This window comes from Primulina eburnea, chromosome 8 (assembly GCF_022965805.1).
Source record: "Primulina eburnea isolate SZY01 chromosome 8, ASM2296580v1, whole genome shotgun sequence".
In the NCBI taxonomy this organism is placed as follows: Eukaryota; Viridiplantae; Streptophyta; class Magnoliopsida; order Lamiales; family Gesneriaceae; genus Primulina; species Primulina eburnea.
In genome coordinates, this window is record NC_133108.1 from 5,273,943 (window position 1) to 5,295,167 (window position 21,225).

General features: G+C 38.2%; 1 long non-coding RNA gene across 1 annotated transcript; it reads left to right on the top strand.

Annotated features, from left to right (window-relative positions):
- Nucleotides 1-2,115: 2,115 nt before the first annotated feature.
- Nucleotides 2,116-21,203, top strand: LOC140837723 (uncharacterized). Its single transcript, XR_012119438.1, has 3 exons — nucleotides 2,116-2,415; nucleotides 2,753-2,797; nucleotides 21,168-21,203. It is a non-coding gene; the product is annotated as an uncharacterized lncRNA (long non-coding RNA).
- The last annotated feature ends 22 nt before the right edge of the window (nucleotides 21,204-21,225 follow it).

Genomic DNA, 21,225 nt, shown 5'->3' on the forward strand with positions numbered 1-21,225 from the left:
TATTAATTATTATATAACATTTTATTTTTAATTATTTTTTTAATTTTAGTTAATCTATATCTTAAATTATTGTATAAGCAAATTCATATCGATATTGTACCAAAATTTTCGGTATACTGAACCAAAAAAAACTTACATTTAAAAAAAATTATAATTTATTGTTTGAAAATATTACATATTTTAAAAAATTTGTATATTTTTCCGGTATTTCGGTATATACCAAAATTTTCAAATTGGATATCGTTACCGTACCGAAAAATTCTGTATTGTTACCGTACCGTACCGAAATCTTCGGTATATTTAAAATTCGGTAAATTCAATAATTTTCTGTTACGGTAATCTCGGTATACCGAAAATTCGATATTTTTTCTCACTCCTAACAGGGCTTGTATTGGCATGTGCTATATTACACAATTTTCTTTGAAAGAAGTGCGAATTTGATGAATTTCAAATTGAACTAGATAATGAAGCTCAATTGTTTTGATTGTTCTTTTAATAAAATTTTATTATTAACTTATAAAAATATTATTCATTAATATGTTGAATTGACACAAAGAATTGAAATTTTGATTTCAATATATTATATAGTTCATTTGCATTTTTAAAAATTAAATTGATTTAACTTTTAAGTAAGTAAAATTACATTCATAAATAAAAATAATAATTTGAAATTGAAGAGGTTATCTATGTCTAATAATTATTTTAATAAAATAATAAAAATAAATCACAATTATAAACTAAAAAATTCACATAATTCTATGAAAAAGTTTACAAAAGTCTACAAAAATCTTGAAAAAATATCTATAAGAGTCTATGAAATTTGTTTTACAATTATATGAGATTCAACAAAAGTCAATAAAAATCCATCAACTCCACAAAAGTCCATCATTTAAAAAAAATCCTTAAATTTTTTTGAAAATATAGAATAAATACACCTCTCTAATGTATAACAAGTACCACTGATTCACGATATAGGTTGTCTACATATATAATATGTTTTGTTTGAGCCTCCACGTGTATGACAAAATGTATGACAAATTCAGTTGGAGGATACGTGTCATCTCAGAGGTGTTCATAAACTGAATTAAATTTAACTAAATCATGAACCGATTTTAAGACAATTACCGTTTGAATTCGATTTAAAATCAACCAAATCATAAAATTAGTTTTGTTCAAATTTCCGATAAAAAATAATTCAAAACATATCCAAACTGATTACATTAATAAAAAAACCATTTAATAAATTATGATAATTTAGAGTATTTTCTTAGAAATATGAATATTTTATTTGATTTTTAGTATATATTATATTATTAGTGAGTTTTGCCACAATCCAATTATATCGAAATGTATTTATTACAGATTTTATCTTAATTAAACATAACTTTAATCTTAGAAGTTTTTTTTTTTAAAATTGCAAAATCATGTAACCTAAGTATTTAAAATATGTTTTTTATTTATGATATATTAATCAATTATTAAATAAAACGTTCACTCGACTTCTAGAGTAGGTCTCATGTGAGACCGTCTCACGGATCACAATCTGTGAGACGGGTCAACCATGCCCATATTTACAATAAAAAGTGATACTCTTAGCATAAAAAATAATATTTTTTCATGGATTATCCAAATAAAGATCCGTCTCACAAAATACGACCCGTGAGACCGTCTCACACAAGTTTTTGCCCGACTTCTAATAGTTGTCAATATTCATTTTTTTTCAAATTATTATATCTCATGAATTAATTCATTATGAAACACAAAACTTAAAATAGTCATTTTAACCAAAACAAAAAACTTAAAATAGTCATTTTAACCAAAATAAACCGAAATTCATGGTCTGATTTCGTTTAGTCTGAAATTTTATAAAATCGATATAATATGATTTAATCCAAATATACATTTTTTAATCTAAAATTGGAATAAACACAGTTGTTCGGAAGCCGGGGTCGCATGAGGTCAGGGGATGAAATAAAGCAGTGTTAACATAACAACTGGGTTATTGGGCCTTTGCAATGGCCCTATTGTAAGTGGATGGGCTGATTGGCTGGATCTTTAAGTTTAAATATCTGGGCTTTCAGGCAATAGAAAATTACTGTGGTCAGGAACACGAGAGTGCAGGTGAGAATTGTTCCTCCATGTCAACAAAATTACAACGGCTACTAAATCCTAACCGTTGGATAGGCCAATATAAAACATGCTCCCCAACGCAATTGTCCGCTTCTGAACTTTCGTTTCATGTGTTGACAGTGAGAAATCAAGAAAATCGCTCTGAAGATCCTTACTACCAGATCTCAGAAATATGCGAGCTTTCCTGCTTTAGGTTTCGCCAGCACCAAACCCCTCATAGTTATCTGTTCTGGTATACAACTAGAATGAATCTCAACATTTTCAAGAAGAAAACTTCGCCTAAAGGTAACCCTTTTATGTTTCTTTGTTTTTTCATTCCGATTACGGGTATAGGTAATTTTTCGAGTACATTCATATGATTTTTCCTGTTTCATTGCGCTAAATTTTCACTAATTTTGACTGATATATTGTTTATCTACTGTCATGACTTTATCTAGTCTTATATTCCACAAACCTTTTAAGTTATTGTCATTATTTGGAAGAAAGTTGGTCTTTTTACGTCCTTTTTTTCTTTTTTCGTTTCTGGTGTGGTGTTTTGTTTTTTTTGGTGGGTGGGGTGGTGGTTGCAGGGGAGTGTTGGCTTGGCCAGAAATTAACGGATGACATTGTGATGTTTTCACAGATGCGTTGAGAACCAGCAAAAGGGAAATGGCGGTTGCCACGAGAGGTATCCGTTATTATGAGTTTTTGATAATTATAATTTTGTCCCTTTGAAAAAATTTATGCATCTTTCATAGCTGGGAGTAATTAGAATTTCAAGAAACTGAATATCATCTGATAACATCACTCGATAATTGCTGTAGTATCCATTAAATTTAAGGTTTTTATTAAGCATGTGTTATGAATTCGAACCAGATTTATGTCAATCTCCCTTAGTTCTGGGAGATTTGGCAGACACAATTTTCATGTCTATCTCCCTTAGTTCTGGGAGATTTGGCAGACATAATTTTCACACACTCGAAGCTAGAAAGAAAAAATACATCCACGGGAGAGTAACCAATTCTTATTGATGAACAAAAACAATGACAAAGTTTTTCACACTCAAGAATAGAAAATACAATCTGAGACTTTTATTCCCTCAGATTCCTGTTTTCTTCCCTCTTGAATTCCTCTGTTTCTGAAGATTTCTCAAAGTCCAGTCCCTTTCACAAGCCTTCAGTGACCTCCTCATCCAGTTGTAGAGCTGTTGACACTGGAAGTTATTTTCTGTACCAGACTCAAAGAAGCTGTTATGCTATCCTGAATCAAGAGGCCAACTTGTGAGACATTTCCTTCACAGTTCTCCACCTTGTCTCCGAGTTTGGCTACTCTCATTTTCCTCCTTCTGAACCACTGTATCGATCAAGTTCAAACAGTATTTAAACTTGACCTGAGGCAGTGACTTTCTTAGCATATCTGCTGGGTTTTCATCCATTGCGATCTTCTTAAGTTTTATCTCTCCTTGATAGATCTTGTCCCTTACAAAATGGCAACTTAACATCAACATGCTTACAACATTAGTGGAACACTTGGTGTTTTGATATTCCCACTTGATTATTCACCACAACCTGCTCCTGTTCAATTCCAAGTTCTGCTGTTAAACTTTTCAACCATATTGTCTCCTTGATGGGCTCTGTAATAGCTATGTACTCGGCCTCATTTGTTGATAAAGCTACAACCAATTGGAGTGAGGATTTTCAACTAATGTCAGTACCAAATAAAGTGAAAACATAGCATGTTTGGGACTTTCTAGTATCTAAGTTCCCCGCAAAATTTGAATCCACATACCCTTCAAGAAGTTGTGTTGTGTCTCCCAGCTGATTATTAAGCATCAAGCCTACATCTGAAGTGTCGAGAGGAAAGACGTTCGTGTTTATTGATAACCAATTCGTTTTCAAATATAGTTGTGAGATTTTACAAAAGAGATGTGTAAAAAAAATGGAAAGATCGGAAGCCAATGTCCTTGGGTCTCGGGGACTCTTCTGACTGAAGCAATGTACGGTCTGATGGTTTGATAATCTTGGACCGCGAAAACCTCAGTCGTGTCTTATTGTCCATTTTAAGGTTTCCCAATGACTCTGTCCAGGGTTAGCCATAAATATAGAGATCAAGCTTATTGAGTATGCTAAGTTTTGTCAACTACACACAATCCCATAGGTTTTGATTCTCTCTTCACTTGCATATGGAATGTGCATCATCTTCATCCTCTCTTCCTTGTTTGTTGGTGACTGTTCCACTGAGAGTTTAAAATGTTGGCCGAGTGGCGAGTTTACTGTCTTAGACTCATGCATATTAAATCGTTGGAGCACTTTCTTTATATATGATCCTTGACTTAGAAACAAACTCTTGCAATCCCTTTTCCTCGTAATTTCTATTCCTAGGATTCTTTTTGGCATGTTCCAATTCCTTCATTTCAAATTTCAATCTTAGTTGTTGTTAAGAGTTTGGATTTGATATTTGCTCACACTTGCAATGAGCATATCGTCAACATATAGTAGAAGGGTAAGTCGTCACTCTATTTCCCCCTTTCTTAAAGTAAGAACAATTGTCATAATTGCTCCTCCTGAAGTTTATTCTTAGCATAAACTTATCAAACCGTTTGTACTATTGTCTTTGTCTTTGTTTTAGTCCATGAAATGATATTTTTCAAGAGGCACACCTTCTGCTTGGATTTTTCTGTCAAGAATCCCTTTGGTTGGTCCATGTAAATGATCTTTTCCAGTTCTCCATTAAGAAATGTTGTTTTACATTGAGTTGTTGAAGTTCCATGTCCAAGTGTGCTACCAAGGCGAGTATTATCCTCATTGAGCAATGCTAAACCACCAGAGAAAAATCTCACTGAATGATATGATCATGGAGTACAAAAGACTTTTGCAGAAATTCGAGGAAATCAAAGCAAAAAACAAGTGTAACAAATAAGTTCAGCAAATCAGACAACATTAAGTCTGACGAGCTAAACAATCTAAAGACCAAAGTGAGTACGCTAAAGTTATCATGATTGAAAATCAGATATCAAACAATTTAGTCAACGCTTGGACTAACTGCTTTGTTTCGCTTGGAAAATTGCATGAAGGTCAAAAGCTATGTCACATGGATACTAGTATGGGTATGGGTATTGCATCGATTACGCTACGGATACGGTGATACGACGAATTTTGAAAATTTAGGACACGATACGGCTATGATACAACAATTATTAAAGAAAAGTCAACGACATGGATTTTTCCATATCCGACACGCGTATCCGTATCCGGTACTTTAGAAATTTTTTTAAGGTGTCCGTGTTGCATAGGGCAAAAGCAAGCTGGTGACAGAACATGCTTAGGATTTGACAATAATGATTGTAATTCTCGCGGTCTTGGATATGTAGAATCTGAGAATTCTAAGTCTGGTCTTTTTGAGGCTCATAATGAAGTCCAAAATTACCTTCGGAGATGACTCAAAAAGTAAAATCATGGATCCATGATAACATTATCATTAAGAACATATTTTTGGTTGAGAATCTATGTTATAATCTGATTAGCATATGTTAATTATGTGACAATGCCACAATGGATACACTGTAGAATTTCATAAATACAGATGCACAACTAAAAGCTCAAATGATAAAACTATATTGATAGGACATAAGACTGGTAATACTTATAAAGTGGACCGATCTGTTGAACAACCATCTGATTTGACATGCTCTATTGTCGTTAATTCTAAAAAAAATTGGTTGTGACGCAAAATGTTAAATAATTTGAATTTCAAGACTATTACCATCTTGAGTAAGCACAGGGTTGGTCACTGGACTATCCAAGATCGATTATTGATGACTTTTCATGATATATGTGAGTCATCTTTGTGAAGTCCAAATATCATATCAAGGTTCAACTAATAAAGCTTTTGAAGTGTCTATAGAATGATAAACCCCTAATGGTCAACCGGATAAAGAAGTGATCGAGGAACTGAGTTCATCAACAAATTGCTTGTAACTTATCTGAACAATAATGAAATTAAGCATAAGTTCTCTGCTGCAAGATCAATTCAGCAAAATGGAGTTGTCGAGTGAAGAAACGGAACACACTTAAAGAAGCAGTTTGAGCCATGTTATCTGAATCAGTTGTTGACCGACGCTTTCGGTTGGGATTAATTCTAGCAAGCGGACTAGGTCAAATTATAGTAAATGGACGAACAGTCCAAGTATCGATCCCACAGAGACTATTATTTAATTACTAAGATTCGATTATTTTATTTAATCTAGGCAAACAATAACGAGCGATTGGATTGTTATTTCAACTAAGTAAATTTTTAACGAAATTATTCTAATTTAAAAACTAAATTAAATATCAGAGAAGCTTGGACGTGGGATTTTCAAATTTAAATAGAATGACCGGGAACACACAACGGTAACAAACTTTTGATTGATATCATGCAATGGAATTATTTAACTATAGATCATTTGATGTCACGATGCGATTCTCTATATTAATTATAAATCTATTTCTAGAATTTATAATCCTATTTTCATTTAACAGTCCAACTATTTCTAATTGAATTTAATTAAACAAAGACGCATTCATCAACGATAGAATCACAGCTGTCGCCTAAAATCGCACACTGAAACCGAATACTATTTCTAGTCGGTTTAACCGCGTGTTGATTAATATTTTTGAAGCTAAATTTAATCAATTCTCTCTCGAGTCAAGATTAAACAACAAACATGCAAATAATTGGCCAAATTAAAAGCACGAAATTTATACAAATATCAATCAATAACATGGAATAATTTTATAAATCAAACGATCCAACGATAAATCAAAATCAATCGTTTGTCCCAATCGTGGTCCCGATCACAGGAAAACTACTCCATAAATTCAAAACTAAAATCAAATTTAATGTTTGAATTCATGTCTAAGAAAATAAGAAAATAAAAGGGAAGAGAAATCTCAATGACGGTGCGCGGATCTTGCGTGTAAATTGCGCTGTTTTCGCCCAAGTCGCCGCCGTCTTCAAAAAGTTCAAAGCTTGCGCTCCTTTTTTCTCTCAAAGTCGGCTCCTGTCTCCCGAAATTCAACAACCATCTTCGTGTTAGGTTATTTTCTTTTTATATCTCCCAAATCGCGAACAAAATCTTTGCCAAATTCTCGATCTGATATTGCGTACACGGACCCCGTGCTTGCATCCGGGAAAGGGTCCGTGTAGACTCTGCCTCAAAAATTCTTCCGGAATGGTGGACACGGACCCCGTGCCTAGGTCCGTCCAGGGGTCCGTGTAGACTCTGGATTTTTCTTCTCTGGATGATGACGAGCACGGACCCCGGATATAGGTCTGGCAAGAGGTCCGTGTAGACTCTGTTATTTGTGTCTCGAATATTGAAAGGCACGGACCTTCCTCCGGGGTCCGTGTCTGGGTCCGTGCTTCCTCGGCTGAATTCTTCTCTTATTGTTGAATGACACGGACCCGCCTCGGGGGTCCGTGTTTGGGGCCTTTGTCTCCAACACTTTTGTGTTTTCTCCTATTTTTCCGGGTATTTCTGATGTGGCGTTGCGAGGCTTGACTTTTCTTTTATTTCTTTGGTTTTCACCCGCTTTTGGTCAAACCTGCAAACAGCCATAATGAAACGAAATAAGCGCAAAACTCGGAATAAAAAAGCCAAATAAGCACGAATACGACAAAATAAAATCCCTAAAATGCTATATAATTCGTTCTTATCAACTCCCCCACACTTAACCCTTGTTCGTCCTCGAACAAATCAGATAAAAATAAAGATGAGAAATATCTCAGATTCAGAACTCAAGTACCACTATCAAAACTTCTCAATTTGTCAAACTCTTTCACCCCCAGTCGAAAGATCACGCTTCGCATATCACAAGATTCGCTTTCGTCGCAATTTAAGATTCAAACATTTACCCAGTCAAGTTCAACAGAACAAAATGTGTGTAGTGTGTAGGTCAGACTCGTACTCATCTCCAGCTACTTGGTTTCATGATCACTTATTTTTTTTTTTTTCGTTATCGAAACGCCCCATATGCTTGACTTTCATACCCCTCTCTACTAAATGTTGAACGATGATGACTAGGTTAATAGGTCTTTTTAAGCTTATAACGTAAGGCCACGGTTCACGGCTACAAAAGAAGGCGTGGGAATCAAAAGTGAGAGAAGATAGAAAAAATTAATCCGGTCGCACATTCACTTAACTTTTGACTCATCACCAACTACTGCATTTTCATCATTTTTAGAGCCCTGTCGTTTCCTTTCTTTCTCATTGTCCCTCAACGTCACCCACAGATTTTTCGGGTGTTTTCAATACTACACACTTTCTTCCCTTTTCTTTTCTTTTTGTTTCTCTCTTTTTTTTTTTTTTTTTTTTTCAATCTTTTTCATGAATAAAGATTCATTGACTCCTCCACACATATTTCTTCAACCCATTGGGGTATTTCAACCATTTCAATGTGTACAGGAAGTTTATTTCTCTCACAAGTGGGTAGGGAAAAGTGTATAGGCTAAACTTCAGGTAGTTGATGTGGGACATTGAATAAATTACGAATGGGGGCTAATCGTGTGTCATAGACACACACCATTCGATTTTTGTAGGCTCAAAATGGGTTACTAGAGACAATAAATGATGTATCGGTTAGGCTTGAAAGGCTCAAACGGTCCAAAGATCGCCTAAATCATCCCTAAGTCACCATCGTTCGTATTCTCGCTTCGAGGGCTAATCAGACAAGTTCTAGGGATCGTTGTTCGATATATCTTTTTTTTTTTTTTTTTTTACAATTCACCAATTCACTATCAATGAGTAAAAGTTTGACCACGTGCATTGAACAAAATGTTGAAACATAACTGGTTCATGTTAGACTCTCTCCTTGAAACTACGACTCCTCTCACTCAATACTAGGCATGAAGCAATTTTCCGGGTGATCCAAAATCTAACAAATTAATTCGATTATCAAGTGAAACACGAGTTCTTAGTCTACAAATAGTTCCATCCTACGTGAAAAGTGTTGTTAAGTGTTGTGCAACGATGTGTAACAAAACTGACTCACCCCCACACTTTGAACTCGACACTGCCCTCAGTGTAAAACAATATAATTTGGACTAGCATGAATGTGAAAGCAAAAATACTTCCCTGGTTAGATGTCGCGCACGTGGTGGAAAGAGGTAGAGATCAGCCAATCCTGAAAGAATGACATCGAATGCACCAAGACAAACAACGTAAAATGGAAAAGATAAAACACGCAAGCACTCCAATAAAATCCAAAATAACGTAAACATAAAGAGCATGTCCACAAATATCAACACAGCATACGAATGAAATGACAAAGTCCAGAAACATGAATACAGTCCTCTACACAGTATAACAAAATAAAGCTCCTAATCGTCGGCGGAGTCCGCATCCAAATCCTCCATGTCGTCAAGGCCAGATCTATCATAGGGGGGCGCGGAGACATCGTCAGCAGAGGGCTGAATCCCTAGATGATGCTCAATGCGAGCCATTCTGGTGCTGAGGTTGTCCAAGGCATCAAACAATGATGAGTAAACCTGATGTCTACTCCTCGAGGCTCTCTGTCGTGGTGGCACATGACCCTGAGGGTCGGCGTGATCATCGAAGGCCGCTTCTTCCCGTGCACGATCGTCCCAAGCTCGGTCATCGATGGCAGGTGGAGGTACCGGTGGGTCACGGGGGTGCGGAGTGATATGTCGACTCGAAGGGTTATGGTACCAAGCACCCTGTCGGAAGATGAAGTACATGCCCTGCATGGCCTGGGGGGTGAGCATCTGTGTAGAGGTGGGGAGGAGGGATGTCTCGCCACTGAGATCTACGCCGTGGGCCGATAGAATCCGGGAGATGATAATCGGAAAAGGGGCATATGGACGCTTGTTCTTTGTGGGGTCAACATGCGCGACAGAGCGCATATGACCGAGAATGATCGACGCGACCGGAATCGCAGGTATGGCCCCCAATCCATTCAGGAGCTTGTCAATAATGTATAAGTCCAAAATGCGGACCTCGTTGTTCCCGGCCTTCCTCGGCAAGATGTTTGCTCCCGTGAAATAACAGATGATGCGATCGAGCAACGGGAGGGAAGTGGGAAGGACGCTCGAGCGAGAACCCGTCGGAGAAGTGAAATAGTGAAGACGACGTGGGGCCTCGGGGATCCGAAACGTAATGTCAGAGAAGAAAATGTCTAGCTGATTGTGGCTCACCGGAGGGCCCTCATTTGGCACATTCAACAGATTTGCAAGAGTGGCAGTGTCGAACTCGATTAGCACCCCCTTGACGAAAGTGCGGACTCGCTGCAATCCAGTGATGCCCTTGTCTTCGAAGTTGGCATAGAATTGCCAAACCAATTCGGGAAAGTAGGGGCCGGTGATGTCCAACAGTGATCCCCAACCAAATTTATCAAATTCGGCTCGGATGGGTACCTCGGCGTCAATCCGTGGGTGGATGGATTTTTCAACAATCACCGCGTTCTCGTGTAGTGCCGAAAACCATTCAAAATTTTCAAGGCTTGTGAATCTGGATGCGTCATAGGGGGAAGAGGTACCGGCTCGGGCGCGCTTACTGATCTGTTTGCGGGGTGGCATATTGATTCAAGCGATGATATCTGAAATTCCAACAATTCAATAACAATAATCCAATAAACCAATCTCAAATTCCCCGACAAACACGTACACCAATCCAATAATTCACCACAACAGTACGAATTCACTCCAACTGATCCCAACACAATGAAGGAAACCAATACCCGATGCTAGTCAACCCACATTGAACAATGCTCAACAACAATATATCCCGAGAGCAGACCCGATGCAAAAACAACGCAAATCTCAAACAATCCAAGCAATAATCGAACTCAATCACACTAAGTTAACTCGTATGGAGTAGCATAAATCTCCTAACACTGATAATCGCCAATTTGAGAGAAAAGGTGTAGCCACTCTCACCGTAACTCGAAGATGATGATGGCCGCACGGTGAAGGGGTGTGGTCCGGCGGCGGGAGGAGGCGGCGTGAGTGGTGGTGTGAGGGTGGAACGAATTTTGGGGGTTTAGGGATTGGGGAGGGTCTGCGCGGTTTTATTCTGAGAATTCGCGAAAATAAGAGGCACGGACCCCGTGTAGGGGTCCGTCCCGAGGTCCGTGCTCATGCGCAAGTTTGAAAATTCTGGAAATGCTAGACACGGACCCCGTGTAGTGGTCCGTCCTGAGGCCTGTGTAGAATCTGTAAATCGGCTATTCTGAAAGTGGAGGACACGGACCCCGTGTAGGGGTCCGGGGCCAGATCCGTGCAGACTCGGGAAATTGAAAGTTAAGTACACGGACCCCGTGTATGGGTCCGGGGTAGGGTCCGACTGGTCTCGGTATTTGAAAACGAAACTTACACTTTTTTTTTTTTTGCACATATACTACCCAAATCCAAATGTTATACCATGCATGTACAATTCTATAAATCTAGAACTCAAATTTTAAACTCAATCAAGCACACAAGATGCAAGAATTGTACAGAAACTTCCCTGGTCTGTTCGAGATTTTAAAAATCGATCGTCTTGATAAATTCTCCCACACCTGATAAATTCCACCGCCAGTAGATAAATTACCTGCACCACCATTCACTGAGATTAGCTTACGAATAATGCGGGAAAAACAAAAAGAAAGTAAATTAGAACAAATAAAATAAACTAAAGCATGAAAGAAAAAATAAAACTAAACACTGGGTTGCCTCCCAGTAAGCGCTAAATTTAGAGTCGATAGCCTGACTGTACTCCCTTGATTCAGTTGGGATCCTGCAGATCCACTGTGGTCGGCTCATCGGGTATGGCACCACCATGATAGACCTTCAGCCTATGTCCATTCACTTTAAATGCTCCAGTCGCTTCGCTAGTGATCTCCACTGTCCCATAAGGGAAAACTTGCGTGATGGTATATGGTCCTGACCACCGCGAACGCAACTTACCTGGCATCAACTTCAGTCTAGAATTATATAATAGTACATGTTTTCCCACCGCAAATTCTCGACCGACAATGTTCTGATCATGCCAGCGTTTGGTTTTCTCTTTGTAAAGCTTGACATTCTCATAAGCTTCCAACCGAAACTCATCCAATTCATTCAACTGCAGCACTCTATCATCACATGTGGCTTTAGCATCAAAATTCAGAAATTTAGTTGCCCAATAAGCCTTATGTTCAAGTTCTACAGGTAGGTGACATGACTTTCCATACAACAATTTAAAAGGAGACATGCCGATGGGGGTTTTAAAAGCAGTGCGGTATGCCCACAGTGCATCGTCAAGTTTGCTAGACCATTCTTTCCTTGAAGCACCGACAGTCTTCTCAAGAATGCGCTTAATCTCTCGATTTGATACCTCGACTTGGCCACTAGTCTGGGGATGGTAAGGTGTAGCCACCTTATGTCGGACCCCATACTTTGCCAACAGACTGTCGAATTGACGATTGCAGAAATGAGTACCCCCATCGCTAATAATGGCTCTAGGTGTTCCAAAACGTGAAAAAATATTTTTCTTTAAAAATTGAACAACCACCTTAGAGTCATTAGTTTTGCATGCTAGTGCTTCCACCCACTTAGATACATAGTCTACAGCCACCAATATATACTTGTTCCCAAAAGAAACCGGGAACGGACCCATGAAATCTATACCCCAAACATCAAATATCTCACATACCAAAATATTATTAAGAGGCATTTCATGTCTTCTAGAGATATTACCTGTGCGCTGACAATTTGAACAATTTGTAACATACTCATGCGCATCCTTAAACAAAGTAGGCCAATAAAAACAAGACTGGAGGACTTTGGACGCAGTTCTAGTTGCTCCAAAATGGCCCCCAGCCGGACCAGCATGACAATGAAACAAAATTTCACTTACCTCTTCTTGGGGGACACATCTACGAATTATACCATCTGCACATATTCTAAACAAATAAGGGTCCTCCGGCCTCCCACAAATAATATTTCAAATCAGAGAAAAATTTCTTCTTTTGCTGGTATGTAAAATGGGGAGGAATGAACTTACTTGTTAGATAATTAACAAAATCGGCATACCATGGTAGACTGTTGATCGCAAACAGTTGCTCATCTGGAAAACTGTCTCGAATAAAGCCAGTGTCTTGAATAGGATTCTCCAATCGTGAGAGGTGATCTGCAACTTGATTCTCAGTCCCCTTCCTATCGATTATCGTCAAGTCAAATTCCTGCAGAAGAAGGATCCAACGAATTATCCTTGGTTTCGCATCTTTTTTAGACATTAAGTATTTCAAGGCTGAATGATCGGTGTGCACGACAACTTTGCTCCTTATTAAATATGATCGAAATTTATCCAGAGCAAAAACTACAACAAGAAGCTCCTTTTCCGTAGTGGCATAGTTCAGTTGAGCAGCGGACAGTGTCATACTAGCATAGTAAATGACATGGATGCATTTTTCTCTCTTTTGTCCCAACACTGCCCCTAGAGCGGTGTCGCTTGCGTCACACATCACCTCAAATGGCGACCCCCAATCGGGTGCTATCATCACAGGTGCGGTGATCAACTTCTCCTTCAGGGCCCGAAATGCCTGCACACACTCATCAGAAAAATCAAATGGCATATCTTTTATCAGCAAATTTGTCAGTGGCTTAGAAATGCAGGAAAAATCTTTGATAAAACGTCTATAAAACCCTGCATGTCCTAAAAAACTACGCACTCCTCTGATATTTGTTGGGGCTGGGAGTTTTTCAATTACTTCAATTTTTGCCTTATCAACTTCAATCCCATTTTCAGAAATTTTGTGCCCCAACACTATCCCCTCTCTCACCATAAAGTGGCATTTTTCCCAGTTCAGCACCAAATTTGACTCCTCACATCTCACCAAAACTTTAGACAAATTAATCAAACAAGTATCGAATGAAGAGCCAAATACAGAAAAATCGTCCATAAATATTTCAATGAAGTCCTCAATCATATCATGGAAAATTGCCATCATGCATCGTTGGAAGGTTGCTGGTGCGTTACATAGACCGAATGACATTCGTTTATATGCAAATGTCCCATAAGGACAAGTAAAAGTGGTTTTCTCCTGATCTTCAGGGTCAATAGGAATTTGCATATAACCTGAATAACCATCCAGGAAACAGTAAAAAGGATGTCTAGCTAACCTTTCCAACATTTGATCAATAAAAGGGAGGGGGAAGTGGTCTTTACGGGTGGCGTCATTAAGTTTTCTATAATCAATGCAAACACGCCACCCTGTAACAGTTCTAGTAGGGATCAATTCATTATTCTCATTCTTGACAACAGTGATCCCACCCTTTTTCGGAACTACTTGCACTGGACTAACCCACCTACTATCAGAAATCGGGTAAATAATACACCTACTATCAGAAATCGGGTAAATAATACCTGCGTCCAGTAGCTTAATCACCTCTTTCTTTACCACCTCTTGCATAGCTGGGTTCAGTCGTCTTTGAGGTTGGGTAGAAGTCTTGTGGTCAGCCTCCATCAGAATTTTGTGCATGCACATGGATGAACTGATCCCCTTGATGTCTGCAATGCTCCAACCTATTGCTTTGATATTATCCCTCAGAACTCGCAGCAGCTTTTCTTCCTCCAAACCTCTCAAAATAGATGAGACAATTACCGGCAGTTTATCATTGTCAAGCAAAAATAAATATTTCAAATGAGAAGGAAGAGGTTTCATCTCTAAGATTGGGGCTTCTTCAATGGATGACCTTAAAGGTCTTGGGACATGCCCAAGCTCCCCAATCCTAGAGTTTACCGTTCTCGAAATCGGTCTGCCTGCTTCCAGATAAAGCCTGTATTCCTTAATATCCTCATTCTCCAACTCTCCTGAACATGAATCAGTCAAACAAACCTCCAAAGGATCTTCACCTATCAGTACCTGCAAACTACACTCAACAAGCTCGTCAGTAGCATCAATTCTAAAACAATCAGATTTATCATTAGGATATTTGATGGACTGAAAAACATTAAACACCACACTCTCATCATTCAGTCTCAACACCAACTCACCCTTTTGTACATCAATCAGAGCTTTCCCAGTGGCTAAAAATGGTCTTCCTAAAATTAGAGGAATCTCACGATCCTCTTCCATGTCTAACACAACAAAATCCACTGGAAAAATAAACTTGTCAACTTTCACCAACACATCCTCTACAACTCCCCTAGGAAATTTAATTGATCTATCAGCTAACTGTAGGGAAATTGTAGTTGGTTTCACTTCACCTATCCCTAGCTTCTCGAAACATGAATAAGGCATCAAGTTAATGCTTGCACCTAAATCACACAAAGCTTTAGCAAAAAATGAAGTTCCTATGGTACAGGGAATAGAGAAACTATCTGGATCCTTAAGCTCTGGAGGTAATTTATTTTGTAAAATAGCAGAACATTCCTCCGAAAGCTTAACTGTCTCAAAGTCAACCAATTTCCTCTTGTTTGATAAGATTTCTTTAAGAAATTTTGCATATGAGGGCATTTGAGCTAAAGCTTCTGCAAATGGGATAGTTATGTGCAGCTTTTTGAAAATCTCAAGGAATTTTGAAAATTGAGTATCCAATTGCAGTTGCTTAGCTCTTTGGGGAAAAGGGAGCGAATTAATATCAACATTGGAGTTCAAGTTTAGGGACTTACCTTTCTCTTTCGTGTCATTGGATCCTTGCTTTGATGACTCCTTCTCCTTCGCATATTTATCGACATCAACCACCTCTTGCTTTATGGGAGACGTCACCGTGACTGCATTGACACCTTTAGGATTCTTTTCCGTGTCACTAGGTAGTGAACCCGGAGCTCGTGTAGCCATCTGTGTCGCTAGCTGCCCTAGTTGAGTCTCCACTCTTTGCATCATGGCATCATGATTTTGCCATCTCATCTCATTCCCTGCTATGTACTTTGCAAGCATGTCCTCAAGGTTTGACTTGCCATCTTGTGGCTTGAAACCAAGCGGCATAGAGGGTCCAACACCTTGTGGGGGCTTAGGTGGTTGTTGAGGAGGCTTTTGCTGCATAGGATGTTGTGGAGGATTAAACTGTAATGGCACAACAGCATTTTCTGACGGTCTCCATCCGAAATTTGGATGATTCCTCCAGACTGGATTATACGAGAAACTGTATGGATTGTTTTGCTGACGCCCCTGGTTTCCCAAATAATTTACTGAATCCCCTCCAAAACACTGTATTTCCTCACAAGGCATATCCGGCATGAATGGCATGTCACAAGATGGACCACCAACTATTTCAGCATTTCCTTGGATCTGATTCACTGACTTGACTGGTATTGACTTCTGCGCTTGTAACTGTGCCATCTGATGTGTCAATCCATCAAGTTTCGCTGTAATCGCTGTCAAAGCATCCATCTCAAGGAATCCGACCTTCTTCTCCCTTCGGTTATCTTGCCAACCCACATTGCTTTCCGCCATATTAGAAATGATTTCAAGTGCTGCGGTTGGCGTTTTCCTGTATAAACTCCCATTTGCTGCCGCATCGAGCATAGATCTCACAGAAGGATCTACCCCATAGTAAAATGTCTCCGCCTGCTGGCCTACTGAAAAACCATGTCTCGGGCACATTCTCAACATCTTTTTAAATCTCGCCCATGCTGAATTCAGTGATTCCCCATCTCTCTGTCTAAATGAAGTGATTTCATTTCGCAGTTGTGTAATCTTAGTAGGGGGAAAATACCTATGCATGAAGAACTCAACTAGCCCATCCCAAGTAGTGATAGAACCAGCTGGAAGGTCGCGAAGCCACTCCATAGCTTCTCCTTGCAAGGAGAATGGAAATAGTCTGAGTCGAATGGCATCAGTACTCACCCCATTGCACTTGATCGTATCACAGATTGACAGAAAATTCTCCAGATGTGCATTGGGGTCTTCAGATGGTGCTCCACCAAACTTTACTTGCATTTGGATCATCTGGATGATGCCTGGCTTCAGCTCGAATGTATTTGCCTGAATCGTAGGGCGGATGATACTAGAACCCTGAACCATACCCTCCAAATGCTGGCCTATGAAGCTCCATCAGAGTGCGATTATCCTCTTCCCCGGCCATTTCCTCAACTTCTGGTTTATGGTCCAAATCAGATTCTGCTTCAGATTCAAATTCCAGAGTCAAGTTGTTATTCCTTCGAGCTCTGCGGATACTGCGGAGAGTGCTTTCAATCTCAAGATCAAGTGGCACTAGATTCCTGACGTCTTGAGCACGGCTCATATAACACGAGCTAACCCCTGAAATCAAAAATTTAAGTGCACGATTTAAGCTCCAAGAGAGAATAAGTAGAATAAGCAAAGGTAATTAAAATGCTAAAGAAAGAATAAAATTAAAAAAAAAATTTAAACTAAGAGTAAAAGCCTAGTCTCAAACAAATAATTTATCCTAATATCAAATAAATAGTCCCCGGCAACGGCGCCAAAAACTTGACCGACGATTTCGGTTGGGATTAATTCTAGCAAGCGGACTAGGTCAAATTATAGTAAATGGACGAACAGTCCAAGTATCGATCCCACAGAGACTATTATTTAATTACTAAGATTCGATTATTTTATTTAATTTAGGCAAACAATAACGAGCGATTGGATTGTTATTTCAACTAAGTAAATTTTTAACGAAATTATTCTAATTTAAAAACTAAATTAAATATCAGAGAAGCTTGGACGTAGGATTTTCAAATTTAAATAGAATGACCGGGAACACACAACGGTAACAAACTTTTGATTAATATCATGCAATGGAATTATTTAACTATAGATCATTTGATGTCACGATGCGATTCTCTATATTAATTATAAATCTATTTCTAGAATTTATAATCCTATTTTCATTTAACAGTCCAACTATTTCTAATTAAATTTAATTAAACAAAGACGCATTCATCAACGATAGAATCACAGCTGTCGCCTAAAATCGCACACTGAAACCGAATACTATTTCTAGTCGGTTTAACCGCGTGTTGATTAATATTTTTGAAGCTAAATTTAATCAATTCTCTCTCGAGTCAAGATTAAACAACAAACATGCAAATAATTGGCCAAATTAAAAGCACGAAATTTATACAAATATCAATCAATAACATGGAATAATTTTATAAATCAAACGATCCAACGATAAATCAAAATCAATCGTTTGTCCCAATCGTGGTCCCGATCACAGGAAAACTACTCCATAAATTCAAAACTAAAATCAAATTTAATGTTTGAATTCATGTCTAAGAAAATAAGAAAATAAAAGGGAAGAGAAATCTCAATGACGGTGCGCGGATCTTGCGTGTAAATTGCGCTGTTTTCGCCCAAGTCGCCGCCGTCTTCAAAAAGTTCAAAGCTTGCGCTCCTTTTTCTCTCAAAGTCGGCTCCTGTCTCCCGAAATTCAACAACCATCTTCATGTTAGGTTATTTTCTTTTTATATCTCCCAAATCGCGAACAAAATCTTTGCCAAATTCTCGATCTGATATTGCGTACACGGACCCCGTGCTTGCATCCGGGAAAGGGTCCGTGTAGACTCTGCCTCAAAAATTCTTCCGGAATGGTGGACACGGACCCCGTGCCTAGGTCCGTCCAGGGGTCCGTGTAGACTCTGGATTTTTCTTCTCTGGATGATGACGAGCACGGACCCCGGATATAGGTCTGGCAAGAGGTCCGTGTAGACTCTGTTATTTGTGTCTCGAATATTGAAAGGCACGGACCTTCCTCCGGGGTCCGTGTCTGGGTCCGTGCTTCCTCGGCTGAATTCTTCTCTTATTGTTGAATGACACGGACCCGCCTCGGGGGTCCGTGTTTGGGGCCTTTGTCTCCAACACTTTTGTGTTTTCTCCTATTTTTCCGGGTATTTCTGATGTGGCGTTGCGAGGCTTGACTTTTCTTTTATTTCTTTGGTTTTCACCCGCTTTTGGTCAAACCTGCAAACAGCCATAATGAAACGAAATAAGCGCAAAACTCGGAATAAAAAAGCCAAATAAACACGAATACGACAAAATAAAATCCCTAAAATACTATATAATTCGTGCTTATCAGTTGTTTCTCAACGTTTTTGGGCAGAAACTGTAAACACTGCAGCTACATTAGAAAATGTTACAAGAATCACATAAATACACCTCATGAGATCTGGAATCGCAATCAACATGAAATCTCAAACTTTCGTGTATTTGGTTGTAAGTTATTTATTCATAATAACGGTACAAATCATTTAACTGTCTTTGATATTGAATAAGATGGTATATTCTTAGTATATTCGTATGTCTTTGATATTAAATAAGATGATATATTCTTAGTATATTCTTGTGTTAGCAAAGCTTATCTTGTGTCAATAATATAACTTTCACTATTGAAGAATAAGTTCATATTGTCTTTGATGAATCTACTGTTATTGCACAAAATGCAAAATTAAATTATTTGAGTAACAGACTGGAATCTACTGACCTTGAGTCCGAAAGTTATGATAAGATTCAGATCAAAAGAACAGAAGATCCACTTTATGAGCCAAAGGCATTCAAGTTGATTAAGCTATTGACAAACTTGAAAGATCAAAATGACAATATAGGAGATCAAGCTTATTCAAATCAAAATAATCGAGTACAAGATCAAGCTAATCCAGTTCAAAATCAAGTTTCAGTTGCTGATACAAATCATCCAACTGAATTGGTCATTGGTGTGATACCCTTGTCCCACATCGAAAAAATCAAAGATTTAAAATGAGTTTATAATGGCTTACAATTGACTTCTATAGCAACTTGGGTTAATCATTTTCGTAAAGCGAGGACGAATACGAAGTAGTTGCTATAGGGCCTCTTGTGCAGTCACGCAGGCGCGGACCCGGGCTCGGGGCGTGACAATTGATAGCTTTTTTGCTCCTTAGGAACTAGAAAACAGATAATTGATAAATTTAGCATGATGTCTTTATCTATGAGATTGAACCAAAAAACATTGATGAAGTTATTCTAATTGGATAGAAGTCATGCAAGATGAATTAAATCAATTTGGTAGAAAGAAAGTGTGACATTTAGTTTATATATGATCCTATCAATCTGATATAGGTATTAGATGGGTTTACACAACCAATCTCATAGAGCGTGGTATGACACTTTGTATATGCTTATAAATGATCAAGATTTTGTTGTTGGAAGTGTTCATAAGAAATCATTTAAATTTATGTCAGACGATCATACTCTGTTAGTTCAAATCTGTGTTAATTATATCATTTTGGATTAACTAACCCCAAATCCTAAACAATCACTCTACATTGCTGCAAAAAGAATATTGAAATATCTCAAAGGTACTCAAAATATCAATCATTTTTCGAATCATCAACATCTTTTAAGAAACTTACTTCGAGTTGATTTGCACACGTTTTAAATTTCTATCAGATCAATTAAGAATTATTCGGTGCTCTCATTTGTTCCACTTAGCATTTGTATTCTCGAGCTTTATTGTATTGTGAGAAATATTGTAACTGTTAAAAAATTATTTCTGAAAAGATTGAGTTAAGTAGATAGTTGCTAGGAGTTTCAGCTCAACATGCGTATTTCCTTTCTGTCATTTACTTATCTATTCTTATCTAATTTAAGTATATTATTCACTTTGCATATTGACTTGTTGCACACTCTATCAGTTTAGTTGCTCTACGTACTAAGTTTGATTGGAAAATCAACTTTAACTACTCACGCGACTTAAAGTTGTCACAATCTAGCATGATATTTTAAAGTGTTTATCCACCCCCATTAAACACATTTTCGATCATAAAAAACATAATGGAAGATATGCACTTGATGAATGTGTGGTAAATTAGTCATGGCCATTGAATTGCGGGTTGAGAATTTTCTTAACTAGCCCAACCCACCTTGAGCCACGAGTTAGGCCGGCTGACCCAATGGGCTTAGCCTTTTTGACAGCACTGGTCTCGCAGTAGGTTCTGTTGACTAGATTGTTCTGGCACCAACAAATCAACAATCACAAATCTATTCATTCTGGCTAGCATATGGGCTTAAGAGTAAAAAATGTTTAACATGCTGCATCTGCAATATCCCTTTCTTTTATTCACATAAGTTCCTCGGGGATTTTTTTGTTAACCGCAGGGATCGAACGCGAGATCTCATCTTTACAAATGGAGGTATTCTATTATCCCTTGGTGAT